This window comes from Medicago sativa, chromosome 4, assembly GCF_051527215.1.
Source record: "Medicago sativa cultivar Bolivia chromosome 4, Bolivia_mono, whole genome shotgun sequence".
NCBI lineage: Eukaryota > Viridiplantae > Streptophyta > Magnoliopsida > Fabales > Fabaceae > Medicago > Medicago sativa.
Window position 1 is genome coordinate 6,478,184 of NC_140752.1, and position 24,716 is coordinate 6,502,899.

At 34.4% G+C, this 24,716-nt stretch overlaps 1 non-coding gene and 2 pseudogenes across 1 annotated transcript; 2 read left to right on the forward strand and 1 right to left on the reverse strand.

Moving 5' to 3' along the window:
• Positions 1-4,994: 4,994 nt before the first annotated feature.
• LOC146925823 (U6 spliceosomal RNA) lies at positions 4,995-5,087 on the reverse strand (annotated as a pseudogene).
• Positions 5,088-9,729: 4,642 nt separating this feature from the next.
• On the forward strand, positions 9,730-11,038 carry LOC146925824 (aspartic proteinase CDR1 pseudogene; annotated as a pseudogene).
• A 13,276-nt stretch (positions 11,039-24,314) lies between these two features.
• LOC146925825 (small nucleolar RNA R71) lies at positions 24,315-24,421 on the forward strand. The gene has a single exon (XR_015009149.1). It is a non-coding gene; the product is annotated as a small nucleolar RNA R71 (small nucleolar RNA).
• The last annotated feature ends 295 nt before the right edge of the window (positions 24,422-24,716 follow it).

A 24,716-nucleotide genomic window follows, 5' to 3' on the forward strand; every position in this document is an offset into this window, starting at 1 on the left:
AAATGTGGTCATACAGACCATATATTTGGCTAGTTTATATTTCCCAGATGTAAATAATTTCGTTTTAGGCGAATCGAACGCATAATCTCATTTGATCACTGCACTAAAAGCATTTCCAACCATAAATAACCTGTTTTACAATCGGCAAGTTTATCACGCCTAAGGACGGACAAGTTCTAATTTATGAAAAAATAGTGGTCACGCATGTGTAAAAATGTGGTCATACAGACCATATATTTGGCTAGTTTATATTTCCCAGATGTAAATAATTTCGTTTTAGGCGAATCGAACGCGTAATCTCATTTGATCACTGCACTAAAAGCATTTCCAACCATAAATAACCTGTTTTACAATCGGCAAGTTTATCACGCCTAAGGACGGACAAGTTCTAATTTATGAAAAAATAGTGGTCACGCATGTGTAAAAATGTGGTCATACAGACCATATATTTGGCTAGTTTATATTTCCCAGATGTAAATAATTTCGTTTTAGGCGAATCGAACGCATAATCTCATTTGACCACAGCAACAGAACTGAGACTAATCTTCTACTCCAAGACACATGATCCTCAATAAACAATATAATTAAGCATATGGTCCAATAACATATATAAGCATATATATAAACTGACAGTTGAGTTAACACTCCATCATCAAGATTAAATCAAATAGACAATAGGAAACCCAAATCCAAAGTAAATAAACTAGGAATTAATTAATTAATTCTCTTCATCCAATTCCTGCATTTGCTTCAGGACCTCAACACAGCCAGAAGCAACCTCCTCTGCCATGTACAACATAGCATTGGCAAACCTGTCATTGGAGGCAATGTCGTTGTAACGGGTGAGAATAATGCGTGCTTGGTCACGCCCAGGTGCTCTTTCGCTACAACTACGCTCAGGACTGTTTATTAGCTTCACATCACACACTTCATCTGCGCGATCCTGATCCACATAGATTGTATATTCTCCAGTTGCATCACACTACAAGAAAAAATGCGTTTTGCGACCTTTAAGCTTATAAGCACCAATTTCATCACCAAATAAATCAACTCAAAGCTTATAAGCACATCGACAACGGAACACAATTTTACGGCAACAAAAAATGTAAAGGGAAGTAGAAAGAGTGAACCTAATTTGTTAAGACATAAGCAATAAGAAACTGAAACCTATAATCATAAGCAAAAGTGTCCACCCACGTCATTGAAACTATCCAAGTTATATATATCCTTTATCTTTGGACACCAAAACCATTTTTATTGATTCCAAAAAGTTGATGTAAGAAATAAAACACCAAACTTCCAATTTCATATACATCATATATAAAGAAAAGTTACAGATGAACTCCAGTACGAGTTAATTAATTTGATAGTGCTCAGTGCTATGCTGGATTTGATTCATCTTTTAAGTTTTTGACAACTACTTTTTAGAATGGATAATGCTTTTTAAATAAAAATATAAGAAATATAAACCACGTGTCAATGAGGGTATGACAAGCATTCATTTTCTCATTGCAAAATGATCAAGAAACACCAAACTATATGGTTTGCCAAATGAGGCCAAAGCTTATCCCTCACCTAGTGTTGCTTGGCTGAAGAACACACCACGCTCCAAAAGGGTATGATCAAAAACCAAAATTTCACAGAAAAATGCAACATATCCAAAATCAAAAAGCATTATGTGATACCCTTTTGAATAAAAAAAGAGAAATACAAACAAACGAAAAAAATCAATCTTAGCAAACAATCCAAACCAGATTCAACAAAAATCTTCTTTCTATTTCAAGTAATTTCTCCGTTTTTTCTATACCCATAACAAAGATTCAAATGAATAAATTTTACCTTTATAAAGTGAAGTAGGACAGCTGAGATACGAACAGCACGAAACGCGACGACGGGACCACATTGCCCAAAACTGAGAACGTAAATCTGAAATCAAGAAATTACATAGATTCAATTACGTGCAGAAGCTGAAAAATATCGCGAAGTAATGAATGAACTACAAAACTGAGAACCACACGAAACTAAGAATGCAAAACGGAGAATCACACGAACCTTAAGAAGAATCGGAGAAACTACATGCAGAATCAGGATGGGTCGTTTCTTCCAAACAAACTGTCGAGGCACAACGGCGTGGCTGATGGAGAAGAGTGTTTTGTGAGAGATTAAAATCCCTAGACCCCTTCCTCAACCCGAGACACTGGCTCATACAAAAATACTCCACCGGATCATAGACCCTGACATATAATTCTCTCCCCTTGTTTGCTTAAGCTACTCCATCGAGCACATCATCCTCGACATGATCCAGATTCATCACAAATTCACAATTCAATCATTCACAATATGCATTTTATAATTATTCAATAAATATTGTAGCTTCTCAAGTCATCAAATGCATAATTCATTAAAAAAAAACACCAATTTGAGGTATTCAACAAGTAATCTGATCACGTATATTCATATAGAGAAATACAAAATCATTCACACAACACTCCATATTTCAAAATCGGTATACACAAGCAATCACATTTTTCCATCATGATAATCTCAAGGTTATACATAAATGGTACATAGAGCAACAGACACATTATATACACATTCACAATAGTTCAAATATCACACATTCGTCAATTAAATCAAACAACAGCTTACAAGGGTGTCTAATCCATATTTTTATCTCACAATTACCAGACTTTCATATATAGACATATAATAATCGTTTAACCAACATGAAAAATCACCTCATCAACAACATTATCAAGAAGCTCTGCTATGGCTGCAAACAGAAATAAACAAACATAACTAATCACAAAGATAGACAATTAAAGTAGTCATAAAGAAGTCTGTATAGCTGACTAGAATAAGAACATACCACTAAATGCCCACTTGTGGGAAGTTGCATTTGAGTGAAGAAACATGGGGTGTACATGTAGATATTCTTATATCTAACTAGTCAAAATAATCTATTGTTTCAAATAATCTGGTTACAACACCATAAACCCTAAAATCTAAAGCAAAATTGAAAATGAAACAACACCATTTCCAAAAATTAAAGAATTTAAAGTACATAATAGTGAAATTAAACCAAAAGGGTGAACAAATTCGAATGAAAAACTTAAACTTGGTACTTTAAGAAAGAGATCTGAGAGTAAAAAGGGGTTACCAGCAATGTGAGTGATAGCGGAAGTTTCATAACCAGCATGGCAAGGGTCACACACAACACGACCCTTCAAGCAGAAAAGGGTTCTTGACTGGGCGAATGGCCATAACCATCGCTGGAAGAACACACAAAAACAACAAAAAAGCAACTCTTGAAGCCATAATGAAGGATGAAGATTGAAGAAGATAGAAGAAGAATGAGAAATGGTTAGGTAGTTGTGTGATTGAAGATAAAAAATCTGGGTGCCTAGAAGAAGAAGAAGAAGAACGTGAAAAGAGAGGAGAGAGAGAGAGAGAGAGAAAGAGAGAGAGAGAGAGAGAGAGAGAGAGAGAGAGAGAGAGAGAGAGAGAGAGAGAGAGAGAGAGAGAATGGTTGGAAAGAGCTGTGGGAGTGTGGGCCCCACATTGCCACATGTCAATTTTTTGTGTGGAGGTAGGAGGGTGTTTGCCACGTTAGGGTGTTCACCTATCAGGGCTCTTATTATAAGTATCTCAAACTATGTGTTGATGTTTAGACTCGTTTTACTAATTTAATAATAGCTTATTATGCAATTTGAACTTTAAATTAAACAATCTTAGTAGTTGGTTTTGCATCAATGGTTATCCTGCATTTTATCCTCTAAAATGTTATCCTCTTTGAAATGTAAAGAAACTGTACCATTAAGGTTATGAGCTTGTTCATTGCTTTGAATTAGGCCGACTTCACCTTCATTTGAAATGGCTTGAGCACATGAATTGATCAGTAGGAACCAAATTAAACATTGAAATCTTCATTTTCATTGGATATAACTTCGTTTGAAGTGTGGTCATTGGTAGGGTAAAGGGGTTATATATAGATTAGAATACTCATTAAGTTTTTCATCCCTCTTGTTCAACAATGAAGCAGTCAACTTACACAGTATCTTGCTGTTGTGATCCATCGTCTGCCTTGTACCGCAATTAATTTCAGTCGATCAAGACTCATCAGGCCATTAGACTTGGCAGATGTAAATTGGCCTTTATTTCTTTGCATCCTAAAGAAGTTTTCCGTTTTTGTTAGCAAGTGTTGCAAATATAGCAAAATAAAGTTGTCGGTCATGATGTGGATTTAGGCATATAAATCTAAGCAGACATCAGCAACCCAACATATAAACTTGGCAGATATCATATATTCACTACTACAACTATACTGTTGCACAACTTTATGAAAGCAAGTGCCAGAAGATTATCATACATACGGTGTTAACACAGAACTTCATTGGAGTGTTGAGGTCCATTTACTTTTTATGTTTCCTGTTTTTATTTTCATTTCAACTAATAATCATAGGAGAATATAGATCCAATATTTTCGTTACCGTTTACAACGATTTTTAAAAACAGATGTACCATTTTTCAGAGATTTTTAAAATGGCAAAACATTGTTTTCGATTATGTATTCTTTCTAGTTTGCCTTCTAGCTTCTCTCTTCTTAGTTTGCCTGCTATGGATTATGGATTTCGAAAGAATTGAGCACTATTTTCCAGAGCAAAAATGAGGCTTCTTTAAAAGGCATATATATTCGGAGCGGGTACGGTAAGGCGGCTTCCCATCGAATTGGTGCTTCTTCAACATATGTTTTTGCTTTTTAGACAAAACCGGAACAAATGGAGTTTCTGCTGAGCGTACTCTTTTATCCTCTGCCAGAGATCCAAATCTTGTTGAATACGTGGATTACTATGTTGCATGCCAGCAGCACGCGCATTCAACGAGCTGTCAATTCCATCTGAGGTCGGACAAATGGCTGAACCGGTCACAACATGTTGCACCAAGGCCGAAACATCAGCACCAAGGGCCGCATTAACACTTTGAGGTAGGTCCACATAAGCTACTGTCAATTCTGCGTGTCATCCTTGCGCGGTGGCCATGCTAATCTTCTCTGTATTTTCCAATTTTATGGGATGTCCCGAAGTGACAAAATATAAGAATAGAAAATAACAGCATAACTTATTAAAAATAACATGAATTTTCTAAGCAAATCAAATTCCAAACAATCAAATCCCGAGAACTATAAGTAATAAGCGTTAAGCACCAATAAAATTTTCCTATTGTTGTCTTGGAATCCGAAAAAAAGAAGAGAGATAACATTCTTCGTTTTTTCACGCAAGAATTATGGGGGTATTGTGATCCCGTTTGCAACATACAAAAACATGTTTGTACGCTTTCCAATGTATTTTTTCCGTGGTTTTTAGAAGCACCAAATACTAACTTCTTTGTTGATGTGCTTTTTACCGTGATTTCTATCGAAGACCGTTTGTAAACGTTGTAGCAAACATACACTAAGATGGAGATGTGTTTGTCATCCAAAAAATTAAACAGGGAGGTTTGTGCTCTGTTAAACAATAGTGGGGGTGTGTATGACATGACATACTAATAAACCTCAAGAGAGGATGTTATAATTTTCCCTAAAATATAATATAATATTTGTTTTTTAACAACCATTTTCTCTATAAAAGTTTCTTATTTTCTTATATATTTTAATTTTTTAGGTTTAATTATAGTTCTGATCCCTCTATTCTCACTCATGAAATTGGTCTTCATATTTGAAAATCATTCAATTCTGGTCCTTTTTTTTTTTCCATCTTGAAAATGATGATATATCATATTTCAACTGAAGGTTTTAGATGGGGTATCTGGTAGTTTTATTGTTGTTGACTTGTTGATCATTCTATATCATCAGCTAATATGATATGTCATTTAAAATAAGAGCGAGCAATGCTATTTATCTAGAAAAAAAACATCAAGAATTCTTCAAGAATAAAGAGTAGTCAATCACAATGCACTATTTGCCACAATTCAAGGAGGTGTGGCTAAAAAATAGGAAGTGGACAAATAAATCATGCAATTAAAACTTGCCACATGTGTCTTGAAAAATTCTTGATGCTATTTTTCTAGATAAATAGCATTTTCCTTAAAATAATACCATATCAATATTTTTTTACTTTAAGAATTTGAGAAATGGACAAAAACTTAGTGATTTTAAAATGAAGTGGCTGATTCTTGAGTAAGTTACAATAGGGGGACCAAAACTATAATTGAAAAGAAGAAAAAATTATTTCAATTAAAATTATTTTTTGACTAAAAAATAGAAGAAAGATGGATCAAGCGTAATTTGGATGAATATTTTTTGTTCTTGAATAGTTTGAACTTTGGATGAATACAAGAGAGACACTTGTAAATTACCATCATCTCAATAACCTTAATTTATCTATATATATATATATATATATATATATATATATATATATATATATATATATATATATATATATATAAAGAAAATAACATGTTTCGGCCAGGGGCGGATCCAGACTTTAGGTACATGTGGAGCTAAAATTTCAAATAAATAATAATACAGACAATTTTTTTTTAATCGACAAATATTATTACCTCATTGTTTGATACAATACATTACAATGAAAATCATCTCATATCCATTTGTTGAGAATGAGATAAAATGACATCATTGCTAATTGTTAATAGAGCATCTCTTAACCACTGATTACTCATTTTATTACATAAGTTACTCTTCACAACTTTCATAGCTGAAAAAATATGTTTAACATTTGCAGTTGCTACCGTGCGTGTGTGCTATATGTGTTTTATCTACTAAAAATAAAAAAATAGGGAAAAGCATGTGGAGCTATAGTCCCACATAGCTCCAACATGCATCTTTTGGGCTGACTTTTTGCTATTTCAATTATACACTTAAACATTTTTTCCTATAATAAGCTTCCAACAGATGAAAATTTGATGATTAGGGGAATGCTTATGCCTTCATGTTGTAGCTTGTGTTACAAGAATGATGAAAATAGCCAGCACTTGATGTTTGATTGTGAATTTTCTCGTAATATTTGGAGATGGCTTGCTACTTCTATAGGCCATAACAACCAGATCTCATCTTTGAATGATCTTCTGTAGATTTTAGACCGTCAAAGAAGTCCTCAATGCAAAATAGTGGTATCGTCTGCTATCATAAACTCAATCAATGCTATTTGGTATGCTAGAAATCAAAAGAGGTTCAACAATTCTAATATACACTGGAGATCATCTATTGCAAGAATAATTTCAGAAGTTTCCTTATCTGGAAATTCCACAAAGAAATCATCCTTCTCTTCAATGAATGATTTTATTATTTTGAAAGCTTTCAATGTCACTATTCATCCTCCAAATGCTCCCAAAATCAAAGAAGTTTTTTGGCTCTCTCTTATTAGAGATTGGATCAAATGCAATTCAGATGGAGCTGCTCAAGGGGTTCCAGGTTCAGCAGCTTGTGGAGGCATCTTCAGAAACTCTAATGCTGATCACATGGGTAGCTTTTTTATTAATATCGGACCTGGCAATGCTTTTCAAGCGGAGTTAACTGGTGCAATGCTCGCCATAGAAATCGCAGATAGAATGAATTGGAGAATGATTTGGTTGGAAACTGATTCAAAACTGGTTGTTCAAGCGTTTCAGAATCCTCATATGGTACCTTTGAAACTAAGAAACAGATGGTTCAATTGCTTGTATTTAACCCAATCAATGTCTTTCATGTTAACCCACATCCTTAGGGAAGGCAATCACTGTGCTGATAAGCTGGCAAATTTAGGTCTTAATGCTCAACAATTTACTGGTTAGATCATGTTCATAGGGAATTGGCTTTAGATTTTGGTAGGAATAGATCAGGCCTTGCTTTAGATTTGTTAACTGAAAGGGTTTGGTTTTGCCACCCCCCTTCCTCTTGTATATTTCTTTTTGGTTTAATATATTTTCTGGAAGCTCCATGCTTCTTTTGCTTAAAAAATAAAAATAAAAAATTCCTATAATAATGTTATATTATATTTGTCAATATGAAAAGATAAATATGATTTGTTGAGTTTGTTACATTTGAAAGTCACAAATATTTCTACTTATAATTTTAATCTATATAATTTTTTTATAAAATATTGTTTGTAATTTCTCGCAAATTTCGATAAAACATCGTCGATAATATACAAGCGTTAGCGCAATATAAAAAGCGGAAAGACAAGCACGCGAGTGCCCGTCTTTTCGCTAGTTATATATAAAGAAAATAGCATGTTTTGCCTCTTTTGGGCTTGCTTTTTCTCATTTTAAAACTACCCTCAATTTTCAAATAACACATGTAACAAATAGATAAAAAGTAAACTTAAATATTAAAATTAAAGTGTAACAAACACGATATGAGTATATATATATATATATATATATATATATATATATATATATATATATATATATGTTCAGTTTTTTTTCTTCCTTTATCCTTTAAAAAGTGTAACAAACTAGAAGAGTATATTTATACTAACTTTTTCATTATTCCAATTATACCCTTAAACACGTTTTTCAATAATAAAGATTGTTGTTGGTGTCATTAAAAAAAATAAGAATTTATATATTTTTTTGTTATATATATTATTGATGTCATTGAAATAGATAAACATGGTTAGTTTGATTTGTTATAATTTGAAAGCAAAAAACATTTATATTTTTACTTTTAATCAAAATCAAAATTTAATAAAAAAAAAACATCGTTCATAATTTTCAAACGTTAACGCAATAAAAAAAAGCGGAAAGACAGGAACGTGAGTTCCCGTCTGTTCGCTAGTAATATATAATTTCAATTACAATGAAGAAAAAAAAAAGTTAAACTCAAGAATAGATTTGAATGACTATATAGTCAACTATCATATTTATAATAACTATTTTATAAAAAATATCATATTTAAAATAACATTAAATTATAATATATATATATATATATATATATATATATATATAATATAATTTTTTTTAAAAGGAATATAAAACCTTAATTTATAATATATAATTTCGATTTTTTTTTTGAAAGAATATATATAATTTCGATTAAAATGAAGAAAACAAATAAAGTTTGATTAAGAATAAATTTGAATAAATTTTTTTGAAAGAATATATATAATTTCGATTAAAATGAAGAAAACAAATAAAGTTTGATTAAGAATAAATTTGAATAAATATTAGTCAACTATCATATTTAGAATAACTTTAAATTATAATATATAATATAAATTTTTTCAAAGGAATATAGAATATAGTATATTAATTATTTCATAAGAATTTTTATACAAAGTTCCTTTTTTTTTTGGTCAAGTAGCCTAGTGGCTAGAGTTCACACAATTAAATGTGGAGAAGTGGAGTGTCTGGGGTTTGAACCTCGGCCCCTGCATATAATATTCAATATCCCTACCAACTGAGCTAAGTTCACGGGGATATACAAAAGTTCCTTATTTATTTGTAACTTTTTTATTTTATTTAAAACTAAAAATTGTTTCACTCAAAAAGAAAAAAAATATGGTTCAAGCATAATTTGGATGAATACAAGAGAGACGCCTAAATTACCATGTTTTCAATAAACTTATTTTAAAATTAAATAATAAAAATATAATATTTATTTTGTAGCAATAATTTTTTATTTTAATATTTTTTGTGTGCAAATGTGAGAGAGTCTTATAAAAAGGCCATGAGTATGTGTTCTTTTCAATTCAACCTCTTGCGTATATTTTTGTGATAGTAACAATGAATATGTGTTATTTTCTTACTCTTCTATTTTTTTCTTTTTCTTGTTTTATGATTTCTCTTTCTAATGCTCTAAGCAATGGTTTCGGTGTTGAACTCATCCACCGCGACTCTTCAAAGTCGGTGACTCTACAAACCTACACAAAATAAATACCAACGTGTTGCCAATGCCATGCATCGTTCCATCAACCGTGTGAATCGTTTATACAAAGATTCTCTTACTAACACACCCAAATCCACTGTGATCCCCGATGACGGTGAGTTTCTTATGACCTATTCAATCGGTACCCCGCCATTTAAGTTATATGGTATTGTTGATACAGGTAGTGACATAGTTTGGCTTCAATGTAAGCCTTGTGAACATTGTTACAACCAAACGACTCCTATCTTTAATCCTTTGAAATCATCAAGTTACAAAAACAATATTCCTTGTTTGTCTAAAAAATGTACGTCTGTTGAATCTACCTATTGTAGTAAAAAAAAAACTTGCAAATATACTATTGAGTATGGTGATGGATCAATATCACGTGGAGATCTTAGTTTGGAAACTCTTACATTAGATTCCACCTCTGGTTCTTCTATTTCATTTCCTAAAACTATGATAGGTTGTGGACGTAAAAATACAGTGTCATTTGAAGGCCAGAGCTCTGGTGTGGTTGGCCTTGGAAATGGACCAGCGTCTCTTATAAATCAATTGGGTTCATCAATTGATGGAAAGTTCTCTTATTGTTTGGGGCCAGAGTCGTCTAACTCGACAAGCAAACTCAGTTTTGGAGAAGCTGCTGTAGTTTCTGGCCATGGAGTTGTGTCAACTCCTTTAGTGAAAAAAGACCCACAAATTTTTTACTTTATAACATTGAAAGCATTTAGTGTTGGAAACAAAATAGTGGAATTTGAAAAGCACTCAAAGGGTAGTGTTGATGGTAACATCATGATTGATTCAGGTACAACAGTGACAATTTTACCATCTGGTATTTATGATAATTTGGAATCAGCTGTGGTAAAATTGGTTAAACTGAAGCGTGTAAAAAATCCAACTGATGATCCTTTTAACCTTTGTTATTCTGTTACATCAAATAAATATGATTTTCCTATAATCACCGCACATTTTAAAGGCGCGGATGTTAAGTTGCATCCTGTTAACACATTTGTCCCAGTTGCTGATGGGGTTGTTTGTTTGGCTCTTTTCCCATCTTCACTCAAGGAAGGCATCTTTGGGAATTTAGCTCAACAGAATTTGTTGGTTGGTTTTGATCTTCAACAAAAAATCGTGTCTTTTAAGCCTACCGATTGTACCAAACCATATTGAGTGTAGGCTTTGTTTACTTTGCTCCTTGAATTAATAATAATAATAATAATAATAATAATAATAATAATAATAATAATAATAATAATAATAATAATAATAATAATAATAATAATAATAATAATAATTTATTTTTATTTTTATTTTTATTTTATCTATCTTTATCATTAAAGTTAATTTACATTGGGTTGGTACATCCGAATGGACCTCTATCCTATGCCGCCAAACTCAAAAGTTATATTTAGAATAACTATTTATAAAAAAATTATATTTAGAACAACTTTAAATTATAATATATACTCCATTCGTTTCACAATACTTGTCGCTTTTGAGGAAATTACACATACCAAGAAATCAAATAAATTGTTATTTTTGATGAAATTCTTTGTGTTTTTTTTATAATACCCTTAACCATTTATTATTTCATTCTATTAGTTCTCTCTACAATAAATAGGTAAGTGTATTATTGACAAACCAATATTTAATGTTGCATTGAAACTTGAAAGTGACAAGTAAAGTGAAACAAAATTATTCTCCAAAAACAACAAGTATTGTGAAACGGAGAGAGTACCTTTTTCGAAAGGATTAAATCAATATATATTTATATATATAATATATATTTTTTTCAAAGGAATATATAAACCTTAATTTATAATATATAATTTTGATTAAATGAAAAAAACAAATAAAGTTTGATCAAGAATAAATTTGAATGAATATATAGTCAACTATCATATTTAAAATAACTTTAAATTATAATATATAATATAACTTTTTTTCAAAGGAATATAAAATACAGTATATTAGTTATTTCATAAGAAATTCTATATAAAAGTTCTCTATTTATTTGTAACTTTTTTATTTCATTTAAAATTAAAATAAAACATTTTTTTCACTCAAAAAGAAAAAAAATATGATTCAAGCATAATTTGGATGAATACAAGATAGACACGTAAATTACCATGTTTTCAACAACCTTACTTTAAAATATATAATAATACACTATTTATTTTGTAACGGTAGTTTTTTTATTTTAATATTTTTATTTCCATAATAAATGGTGAGGCCTACGTTACCCTCTCTTGTTTAGAGGGTAATTACCCTCTCATGATATCAACCAATCAAAATGTAATATACATAGGCAACATTAAATGTCAAATAAATGAGTCAACTTTTTCTAAAAATAAAAGAGTTAATCTTAATAAGGTAACTTTTAATTTTTATTTAATTATATTAAGGTGTTCAATCTTAATTAATTTACACTACAAGACTTATAACAAATAATATTTTACATCAAATTTCTTTCATCTCGATGTCCTTAAATTCATCACTTACATTCATAAAATTTCTTCCACCAGAACCCATAACACCCCGAACGTGAGAACAAAAACATCTCCTTCATTCGAATTTTGATCTTCTTCTTCATTCTTACTTATTGATCAATTCTTGTTTCTTTTTCATTTTTCTTCCCATTTTGATTTTTCAATTTTGTCGTTCCAAACTGCCGTAGTTTCCAATTATAGTGAGAATTGTCGTTGCTTTAGAACCGCGTCAAGTATCGTGACTTTATTTTTTTATTTAAGCAGCCAACCTAATAAAATCTGCTAACATGCATAGACTTGCCTCACTATCAGCCAAAGCCTTTAATTCCAAACAAAAGAACAAAAGTCTCATGACATAACCATTTCAGCAGCAACCAAAAAAATGCTAGCAAACTCCCACAAACGGCAACACCTGCTAGCAATCCTCAAAGTACAACAGATGACTTACTCAATTGTTATAATTAACTACCTCACAACCAAGAAAAATCAAATCAAAAAGAAAAATCAAGTCACCATACCTGACGTGGTTATGGAAATAACAACAATTCTCACGATATTTAAAATCAAACGAACGACGACGATTCTCACTGTAATTGAAAACTACGGCAATTTGGAACGACAAAATTGAACAATTAAAATGGGAAGAAGAAATTTTATGAATTCAACTGATAAATTTAAGGACATTCAGGTGAAAGAAATTTGGTGTCAAATTTTAATTGTTCTAAGCCAGTCCTGTAGTGTAAATTAAGATTGAACACCTAAATATAATTAAGGCAAGATTACATTAGAGGTCCTTTATCTTATTTATTTGTAACACTTTGGTCCTTTATCTTTATTTTTTTTTATTTAGGTCCTTTATCTCTCTTAAAAGCACATATACATCTTTTTTTCTCATTTTTTATTAAAAAATACATAATTTTATCATTAAAATATGTTTTTATTATAAATGAAAAAAAAACCAGAAATATGAGATGTTCATCATCTTCATTTTCTTCCTTTGAATCTTCATCATCTTCTTTAAATAAATAAAAATTCTACTAAAATATATCTCCAAATATCGTGAATTAATGTTACATTCACCTCAAATCTTCTTTTAAACACAAAAATCAAAGCCTTAATTTCACAAATGTTGTAAGGCGGATGGTGGAGGCTTAGTCACTGGCGGAAGGGTTAAGTTTTATGAAAGTTAAGATTGTTCTGCAAACAACAAAATTGATGTGCAAAGCTGCTCTCAATTTTGGGGTTATTTTTATGCCGGGTTTGAATATTTTTTTTTTAAACGAAGATAGCCTAGCAGGAAGCCCGGACTACCAGAAATAGATTACCAAAAGAAAAAGGAGGAACAAAAAGGAAGAGGGGGACCAAACCAAAACCTCTTCAAATATTTACAAACCTAAAACAAGGCATTCCAAGCCTGTTTTGAACAAAAAAACTTCTAATACAAGAAGGTAATTCTAGCCAAATAGTTAGTTGTTGCAAAGTTAAACCCAAATTAGCTAAGGCATCTGCACAGCAGTTACCTTCTCTAAACACATGAGTAGCCAAAAAATTCATATTCCTAGTGATATTCACACAGTTGTTCCACATGTTCCTTAGGGGCCAAGGAATCAATGAGGAGTTTTTGAAAGCATTTACCACAAGAGTTGAGTCAGATTCAATCCATAAGTTGTTCCATTGATGCTGATGAGCAATCTCAATAGCTCTCATTGCTCCAGAGAGTTCAGCAAAGAAAGCATTCTTGGCACCTGTGTTTTCTGCAAAACAAAGAAGGAAATTGGAGTCTTTATCTCTGAAGATCCCACCACAGGAAGATGTGGTGCTATTGGCAGATCCGTCTGTGTTGCATTTGATCCAATGATAGATGGGAGGGTGCCAGGTAACCTCAATAATCCTGGGAGCTTTGGGAGGATGAATACAGACATTTAACTTCTTGAGGATGATGAAATCTGATATTGATGAAGAGGCAACCGCCTTTGAGAGATTACAAGAGATGGAAACATTTGAAATGATGATTGAAATAGCTGACTTCCAAGTGACCACCTTGTTATTGAATCTAGACTGATTTCTGGAGAACCAAATGACATTCAAGATATTGATCAAAGCTGATAAGATGGCAAGCTTACATTGGGGGTTCCAGTTTCTATCACAAAGCAGCCATATATCTTCCAGAGTTTGAAACTGGATATCGATGTTTACAACAGAGGCAAGCCACTTCCAAAGATTTGTAGCATATGGACAGTGAATGAAAAGGTGGAGGGATGTCTCAGAGTTAGACATGCATAAGGAGCATCTAGAGGGGATATGACAGCCTCTCATGCTCAGATTTTCATCTGTTGGGAGCTTATTATGCAGCAACCTCCAAGCCATAAGAGATTTAGATGGTGGGATATCTTTAGACCAAATAATTTTGGCCCAATTTCTTTGAGGGAAATGATGCCTTTTGTGCTCATAAGCTTCTTTAAGGGAGAGTAAACCAGAAGAATTGTGAATCCACACCAAACTGTCTTCATGATCTTCAACAGGAAGGATAAGTTGGCTTGTAAGATTTCTGAGAGCAGGAAATATCTGAATCAGCTGAATAGGCACATTCCAATGCTGATTGAGAATATAATCCTCAAGAGATGATGAGAAGTCAGCCATCAAATCCATAGTAGAGTTTGGGGATTGAGCCAAAGGATCCCCATTCCAAGCATCTTGCCAGAAGTCAATTTGTTTTCCATTTCTACCAAGCCAGGTTGAATTATCTTTAATTGTAACGCCCAGTTTGATATTATCTAGAATAATCAAACGTGCGTTAACAAGTGATATTGGATACATTAATTATACAATATAGAAACGACTTTAAGTCGAGAGTTAAGATACAAAGCTTCCGTGTCATATGTTACATTATTACACACCAAAGTTTTTGCTTCAAAGATCTAGTTACGAAGTCTAACAACATAACTTAAATAATATAACATATGCATCCTTAATTCAACACCACTTTGATTTCTGCAAACTCGATCAATCCAAAGCTTTTTCCTTACCTTTTCTTTGAGCAACCTGTGAACCTGAACAAATAAGGAGTTGGATGAGACATAATGCCTCAGTGAGCTCTATCTAATCCTAGGCTAGTGATAACCTTGGGGAAAAATCTATGGTCATCACGTGTCTAATATACAACCTGCCGGTTGATTATACGTGTGTGGTCTTTCTTGGCTAGACAGTAGTGCATGTTAGATCCGTCGTAGATTCTCAAACTTACTAGAGGTTTCGCTACTCTATTCATGTCATGGCGATCAAGGGAAAAGACTAAGATCGCTATATCAAGATACGCGTTAATTATCAAGAACTATCTTTCATGACACATCTCTAAGTCGGACGACTAGATAAAACCTAACTCGTCTTTGACATACTTCTTTACTTGATTCTAATCTTGTACATATTATATCATAGCTTAAATCATACGCAAGCGTAAACATGTTCAAGTATTAGGTTAGAAGTTAGCGTTGAACAATCAAGAACATCTGGATTCATTTTACGGATTAGTTCCAGGAGGAGCAGCCCCGGAAGTTAATCCTTTACTACCGGTAATAATGCCTAACAAGGCGTACCGGACTCCCTTAGTGAACGTGCGGGTCCCTCACGGCTTACCCCATTCCCCTTGGAGAACCTTTTGTACCCAACCTTGGAAGGTATACAAAAGACACGACACCTTACTTCTTAATAATCTTATTCGTATGATTCTTGTCTTATCTTACTCGTGAATAGATTACTATTCGTTATTCTTCTTATTAATCAATCTCAAGACTTAACTATCTAATTCTCGATATATAGATCGAGGCTCTAAGTTCTCTCCCTTTATCATAGTGTATAGCTTGCTACCCCTTCAGGACTTAGCTTTCTCTCATGTCATGCTTTGCCATCACCAACGAATACTTGCTTCACTCTTTTATTCTCAAGAAAACATTTGAAAGCCTATGCCTTAGGACATTGTTATGAGGGGTTCACTTATAAAAAGACTGTCCAAGGAAAACAGTGCAGTGCTGCACTGACTTACTCGCCTACGCGAGTACAAGAGTTCGCGAGGCGAGCTGCCTTACTCGCAGCTGCGAGCAAAAGGCGAGCAACACCCCCCTGCGGCCTTCGAGCTCGCCGTGGCGAGCAACTTACTCGCGAGGTGAGCTATAACAGTCCAGAATCACCCAAAATGGTGTTTTTGATCAAAAGACCTCATATACAAGTATCCCAAAGCATAATATGACCCTTAGGAACATTTAAACCTGTAAAAACAGTCTTAGAGCAAGTATCCATAAGCAAAACAAGCATCACATGAAAAGGGCAAATAATTTATATGTATAAACCCTAACAAAACAACTACTCTTTCACAAGCAACACACAACCCATGGAAAGGATCTATCTAAGAACTCACCTTTGGATGATTATAAGTAGACTCACACAAGCTCAAGCTCTTGACAACAATTTATCCACAAACCCTAGATATGAGAAATCTTTGGTGAAGCTTGCACCAACTCCCTTGCCAACAAACTAAGCCTAATCTCTAGTCTAGTGAAGGTTTGGAAGATGATTGAGTGGTGATTCAAGTTTGGGTGATGAGTAGTGGTAATAATCTTAGAGAGAAGGAAGAGCAAAAGAGAAAGATAGAAAACCTAGAGAGAGAGTGGAGAAAATATTATGAAGGTAAAAGTCCCAAAATCATATAAATATCTTCCTCATGCGAAATTCCAAAATTACCCCTTGTCTTAAACGCACGCATTTATTCGTTATCAGATATTCCATCAGTTCATAATAAGCGGGATATTACATCCTACCCCCCTTAGAAAAATTTCGTCCTCGAAATTTAGAGCATACCTGAAAACAAATGCGGATACTGTTCCAACATCTCTGACTCGAGTTCCCATGTAGCTTCTCCATCCGATGAACCTCTCCAAACTACTTTCACTAAAGGTATCTCTTTGTTCCTGAGGGTTTTGACATCACGATCTATTATTTCTTCTGGTTCCGGCTGAAATGTCAAATCTGATCTCAAATCTATAGAATCTAACTCAACAGGTTGGAAAGGATCCGAAATGTACTTCTTTAATTGCGATACATGAAATACATCATGTAATCCCGACATAGCTGGTGGTAAAGCGAGCTGGTAAGCTACTGGTCCGATACGCTTAAGTATCAAGAACGGTCCTACATATCTTGGACTCAACTTCTTAGTTCTAAAAACACCCCTTAAGCCTAACTTAGGGGTAACCTTCAAGAATACATGATCACCTTCGCTAAACTCCAACGGTCTTCATCTCTGGTCCGCGTAGCTCTTCTGACGACTCTGAGCTGTCTTAATCTTTTCCTGAATTGACTTGATTTTCAGAGTTGTCTCTTGAATGATTTCTGGTCCAATAATGCTCTTATCTCCAACTTCAGCCCAACACAAAGGAGTTCTACACTTCCTTCCATACAATGCTTCATATGGTGCCATACCGATACTCGAATGATAGCTATTGTTATAGGAAAATTCTATCAGAGGTAAATGATGATTCCAACTTCCACCATCTTCTAGAATACAAGCACGCAACATATCTTCTAGGGTCTGAATGGTTCTCTCTGACTGACCATCAGTCTGCGGATGGTGAGACATGCTTAATCTCAATTTAGTTCCCAAAGCTCTATGAAAAGCTTTCCAAAAGTGTGAAGTGAAGATTGGATCCCTATCTGATACGATGCTCGCTGGAACACCGTGCAACTTGACAATCTCTGAAATGAACAATTCCGCATATTGCGATGTCTTGTAGGTAGATTTAACAGGTAAGAAATGAGCTGACTTGGTTAACCTGTCCACTATTACCCATATTGAGTCATGTCCTCTTTGAGTACGGGGTAAACCTCCTACAAAGTCCATGGTAATGTGCTCCCATTTCCATTGAGGAATTTCTAATTGTTGCAACATACCAGCGGGCCTTTGATGTTCTATCTTGACTTGTTGACATACTATACACCTTGCAACAAACTCGGCAATATCAGTCTTCATACCAGTCCACCAGTACTCCCTCCTTAAATCTTGATACATCTTGGTAGAACCAGGGTGAATCGAAAAACTACTCTTGTGAGCCTCTTCCAAGATCAGTCTTCTAAGTTCTTGATCATTCGGAACGCATATTCTTCCCTCAAACAGAATTGCCCCATCCGAAGCTATAGAAAATTCCGGGTGGACACTTCTTCTCTGAAGTTCTGAATCTGCACCTTGTGCTTGAATAATTCTAGATCGCAAATCGCATGAAATTTCCAATTGATGCAACCATATACCGTCTTTATCCTCTGTGGCTTCAAGATTGAGGTCTCGGACCTTTTCATACATCTTACAAACATGCACCATGACCTCGGCTCGAGCTAAGGCCTTACGACTCAAGGCATCTGCTACCACGTTGGCCTTTCCGGGATGGTATTTCAAATCAAAATCAAAGTCCTTTAAATACTCCATCCAACGCCTTTGCCTCATATTCAAATCTTTTTGATCAAATAAGTACTTCAGACTCTTATGATCACTGAATAGCTCAAAATGTGTTCCATACAAGTGATGCCTCCATATCTTCAAAACAAAAATGATGGCTGCTAATTCTAAATCATGAGTGGGGTATAAGCTATCAAACGTGCGTTAACAAGTGATATTGGATACATTAATTATACAATACAGAAAAGACTTTAAGTCGAGAGTTAAGATACAAAGCTTCCGTGTCATATGTTACATTATTACACACCAAAGTTTTTGCTTCATAGATCTAGTTACGAAGTCTAACAACATAACTTAAATAATATAACATATGCATCCTTAATTCAACACCACTTTGATTTCTGCAAACTCGATCAATCCAAATCTTTTTCCTTACCTTTTCTTTGAGCAACCTGTGAACCTGAACAAATAAGGAGTTGGATGAGACATAATGCCTCAGTGAGCTCCATCTAATCCTAGGCTAGTGATAACCTTGGGGAAAAATCTATGGTCATCACGTGTCTAATATACAACCTGCCGGTTGATTATACGTGTGTGGTCTTTCTTGGCTAGGCGGTAGTGCATGCTAGATCCGTCGTAGATTCTCAAACTTACTAGAGGTTTCGCTACTCTATTCATGTCATGGCGATCAAGGGAAAAGATTAAGATCGCTATATCAAGATACGCGTTAATTATCAAGAACTATCTTTCATGACACTTCTCTAAGTCGGACGACTAGATAAAACCTAACTCGTCTTTGACATACTTCTTTACTTGATTCTAATCTTGTACATATTATATCATAGCTTAAATCATACGCAAGCGTAAACATGTTCAAGTATTGATAGGGCCAAACCGCAAGTGCACGGCCTATCGAAGTAATAGTAGTAAGAAAGAGTATCGTTCCGCTAGGGAGTTGTGAATTCAATCAACTTTTAGAGAATGATTAGAAGAGAAGAAAGCTTATAAAAAGGGAGGTTTAGTTGCTGAAGGTAAATAACAATAATAATAAATAAAGAGCCTTGGGATTATTGGTTCGTCATAACAACGAATCTTTTCACAAGCAAGCCTTAAACTTATAATTATGCGTTAATCTTAATTTCTAAGGACAAGTTTCTCTTTAGCATATCACAGCTTCTCTCGAAGTCAGTGAGTGTATCCCTCCAACAACCACACCTATTCTCATGGGTGATTGCCTTTGGGACCCTTGAAGATTGAAACTTTATGTGTCCCAAGGTTTGCTAGACTATTCTCATGTTTCGCAAACCTTGTCTAAATTCACTTGTTCGGATATCAAAGCTCCGCGTTCGCTTTATGAATTGATAACTGTGATGATGAATTAACCATTATCAAACCCTCCGCGTTCGCTTCCACAGTTTGATAATAATTAATTCATGTTAAAACGGTGAATTTAGATTAGGAATTAAGGTAACATACAATTAGGGTTTAAGGCTTGACTTGATCCGGATTACGTCATTAGACTTATCCAACGATCCCAAGACAAAGAAGTGTCTACTCACTAACGTTCATTGTAGACATGGGGGAAGAAGAGAGAAAGCAATAAAGTAAAAGAACAATAATATAAACGTGAACTTTTATTCCAAGAACAAAAGATGAATGTTTATGATGGAGTGCTACTCTATTTATAGCTTTACAATTGACTTAAAATCTAAGCAACTACAAGGGCAAAGCAGTAAAACTACAACAGAGTATCTTGGGCTCGAAGAAAAGCAGTAAAAGAGGCTTCTGGGAGGTGGCATGGCCGTGCCACATGTTGGCACGGGCCGTGCCAAGCTTCTGACTATGTGGGAATATATTTTTGTCCCGTATCTTCGTATTTTCGCACTGTATTTGCTCCAGTCCTCTTTCTTTTGCTCCAAGACACCTTCCACCATATATTCGTTCCTAAAATATAATAAAAAGCAATTTAAAGTAAAATATTCAAAAAGGAAATAAAATGCAATAAAATAAAATCAAATCTTAAATAAAACTAAACTAAATAATGCAATAAAATAGACTAATTAATGACTCGTCAAACTCCCCCACACTTGAATCTTTGCTTGTCCTCAAGCAAAAGGCAATAGACATAGCAGCAACAAAAGATTAATCTTGGCAATATTAAGAACACATGTCTCAAAAGAAAGGTTTTGCTTCAAGTACACTAATTACAATTTCAAACATTCTGCATGAACCTATTCTACCCAACATCAAGTCTCAAGTGAGTGTGTGTGTGCAGTCCAACCCTTTTCTTGCTCCTGTATAAGACATATATTATGAGGAACAGGTTCTATCCTTAATGCTAAAGTAACCGAGAAAAGTCCTTTCTTCATTTCATATAAGAGTGATGGGAATTTAAGTTAAAATTAGATTAGATTAACAATTAAGCACAAGGGGTTGCAAATGCTTAGGGGCTATCTATCCTCGTAGGAAGTCTTCTCGGATGTAATTGTCCTTTCCCCCTAGATTCAAAATCACCCTAAGCAATGCTGCAAAATTTTCTTTTATTTCATCTCCGCGTAGGAAGTCTTTTTGGATGTAATTGTCCTTTCCCCCTAGCATTGATGAATTTGTTTCACTTTAAGTTCAAATTAGGGAGTCACCACCACAATTAGGAAGTTAGGGATTGTCCTTTCCCCCACATGTTGGTGCCATTCTCCCGCCCCATTATAACTTTAACAATTTAAGAATATAACAATTAAGAACATTGATTTTTCCCATACAAACTTATATTACTTTTACTCTGAAGACTTTAAAGGGTCTAAGTTAACACTAAAGATAGAACGTGCTCCTTAAAATACCTATTCATACACTTGCTCAAAGATTGCAACTGGGTGCTTTTCTCATTGGAGATTTTTCACAATAAAACAAGATGTGGGTATAGCAAGAACACAAGAAACACTAGAAACTACTTTCATGTACAAGAAACAACCTTTAAAGAAGAGACAAAACAAAAAAATTTATGCCATATTTTGCATTAAAAACAAGCTACTAATCATGCCTCTTGCTATAAAAACAAAACAAAAGAATAAAGTTCAAGGGAGTTTGGGAACACTACGACTCTAGACACTTTATTAGCCCCCCCCCCCCCCCCCCCCCCCACACTTAGGGGAAGCATTGTCCTCAATGATTCAAAAGAAAAGAAAATTAAAAGAGAAGAAGAAGAAATAGAGGAAGAAGAAGAAGGAGTAGAAGAAAGAGTAGGAGACGGAGAGAAGAGATAAGGCAAGATAGGAAGAGGAGAGCTCACAATTGTTCATTGAGGTCCATAAGGTGGACTTTGGAGGGTGAAGGTGTTGCGTCATGTTTCGGAGCATGTGATTATTTTCTTCATTTATTCAATTGCTCCTTTGGACATTGTTCTTTTCAACACCTTGTCCTTGTTTCTCGGTGCTTATTCTTTGAACTTTGGTTTGCATCTATGCCCGCCGTTTATCATTATAGCTTCCATCGGCTTCTTGTTTATGGTGCAAGTTTGCACCTACCTCCTCTTCATTACCATCATCATCACCATCATTATGTACCTGTGGGTTAGTACCAACATAAAGCAAATTTTCCACCACCTCCGGATTAGTTATGTCCGAATTAGATAGAATAATCAAACAAATTCTCCATTCATATTGGTAATTGTGAGTAGGGTCATGGGTTCTAAGGAAGGACAAAATAGTATATAATTCTAGATAATAGTTCCCCTCCTCTTGATCCCTTGATTCACACTCACCCCAAACTTCCTAGCAAGAAAAGTGATGATTCCACCTACCATTATATCACTCTTATCGTTCGGTTTCTTTTTAACAATTGAAACAAGATAATCAAGCTAATAATAGCAAATGTTAATATGATGGTTATAAAGCATAGTCCACAACATAAACAACTCATTAATCCTCATCATTCCTATCTCTTAGTCTATCCACAACATTAACATCAGGGTATCTACAAGCAGAAATAAGTTAAGAGATGTATACCTACTCCTTTGCTTGTCATCTTTAAAATGGATGCCATGGTTGCGGAGTGTTGAGTTCTTCCTCCCTGCATCATTATCTGAGCCAACAATCTTCTTTCCTAAATTTTTTTTTTTATAAATTTTTTTTTCTTGGGCACGGCCATGCCACCTTAGGCACGGGCCGTGCCTAGCCTCTGGACCTTAGGCACAATTTTTTTTTTTTCAATTTTTTTTTTCAAATTTTTTTTTTCTTCAAATTGTTTTTTCTCTTTGCATCATCTTGGACAAGTACCTACAAATCAACTTAAAACAAGGAAAAACAAACAAACAAAAACAATTAAATACGTGGGTTGCCTCCCACGAAGCGCTCGTTTAGAGTCATTAGCTTGACGGTTTAGAAAGTGGTTTATCTATCCTATACCCAATCTTTCAGAAAGGGGCAATGGCATCAAACTAACATTCTCTCCCAAATCACACATGGCTTTGTCTATAGTTTCAGATCCTATGACACAAGGTAGGGAAAAGCTTCCTAGATTCTTAAGTTTAGGTGGCAATTTGTTTGGAAGTATTTCAATAATATTCATAAACTGCTCATCTAACTTGGACTCATCAAACCCTTGTGTTAATGGAATTTCATGCTCATGAGATGGTGAAACGAATGGCTTTTCATTCTCTCCTATGGATTTCTCACTTTGAGGCTCATCACACCTTATCTCTCCTTCATTGTTATTAGCTTTCACAATGGGGTCCTCTAATTGTTTACCATCCCTAAGGGTAATGACACTTATATGGTTATTGGGGTTGGCTTCGGTTTGGTCTAGGAGGACTTCGGAGGATTGAGAGGGAGTAGCCACTTGAGATGTTTGAGTCTCTAACATCTCACGGTGAGTAACTATGGAGTCTACTTTCGATGTAAGTTTGGCAAGAGAGTCCTTCAAAAATTCAGTTTGATTTTCAAGCTCTTGGAGCTGCTCGGATTGATTTATACAATAATTTTCTAAAAAAAGTTCCAAGCTGGATTTTTGAGGGACTCTTTTGTTGTTTGCATAACTGGGTGGTGTTGTTTGTTCTCCAAAAAGATTTTGAGGGGTTTGAATAAAAAATTTGTTGTTTCTAAACCCTTGATTATAATGAGCATAGTTTACTTGCTCGGGACTTCTAACAACACTGCCTAGTTGGCAATCAATGCCAATATGGCCAAATACACCACAAATTTCACAAGAAGGAGATGCAGAAGAAGAAGAAGAGATGACACTAACATTTAATTTTTCAAATTTTTGGGTTAATGCATCAATCTTAACGGCAAGGTGATCATAGTTAGAGACTTCATACATACCTGCCTCCTTTTTGGAGGGTGAAGAATTAATGATGGCTCTCTCGTCGGTCCACTTGTAATGATTTTGAGCCATGACTTCAATCAAGGCGTATGCTTCTGTGTAATTCTTGTTCATTAAAGCTCCACCTGCAGCTGCATCAACATAAATTTTTGTGGTATACAAAAGACCATTATAAAAAATGTGAATAATAAGCCAATTCTTTAAACCATGATGGGGACAAAGTCTAAGCATTTCTTTGAAACGCTCCCAAGCATCGTAAAGAGATTCTCCATCTTTTTGAGTGAATTGTGTGATTTGAATCCTTAATTGGACGGTTTTAGAATAGGGAAAGAATCGGGCAAGAAAAACTTGCTTCATTTGTTGCCATGAAAAGATAGAACCAATTTCCAATGAATGAAACCAAGCACTAGCTCTACCCCCTAAGGAGAAAGGAAAGAGGTGCAGCCTTACGGCCTCTTGGTTTGCATTCAAGGTTCCACTGAGTCTTAAAAAAATTGAAACATGAAGATTCGGATCCTCAGTGGGTGATCCGAAAAATTGATTTTGCTGCACTAACTCAATAAGTGCAGGTTCTATTTCAAAATTGTCCTCAACCGTTGGGTAC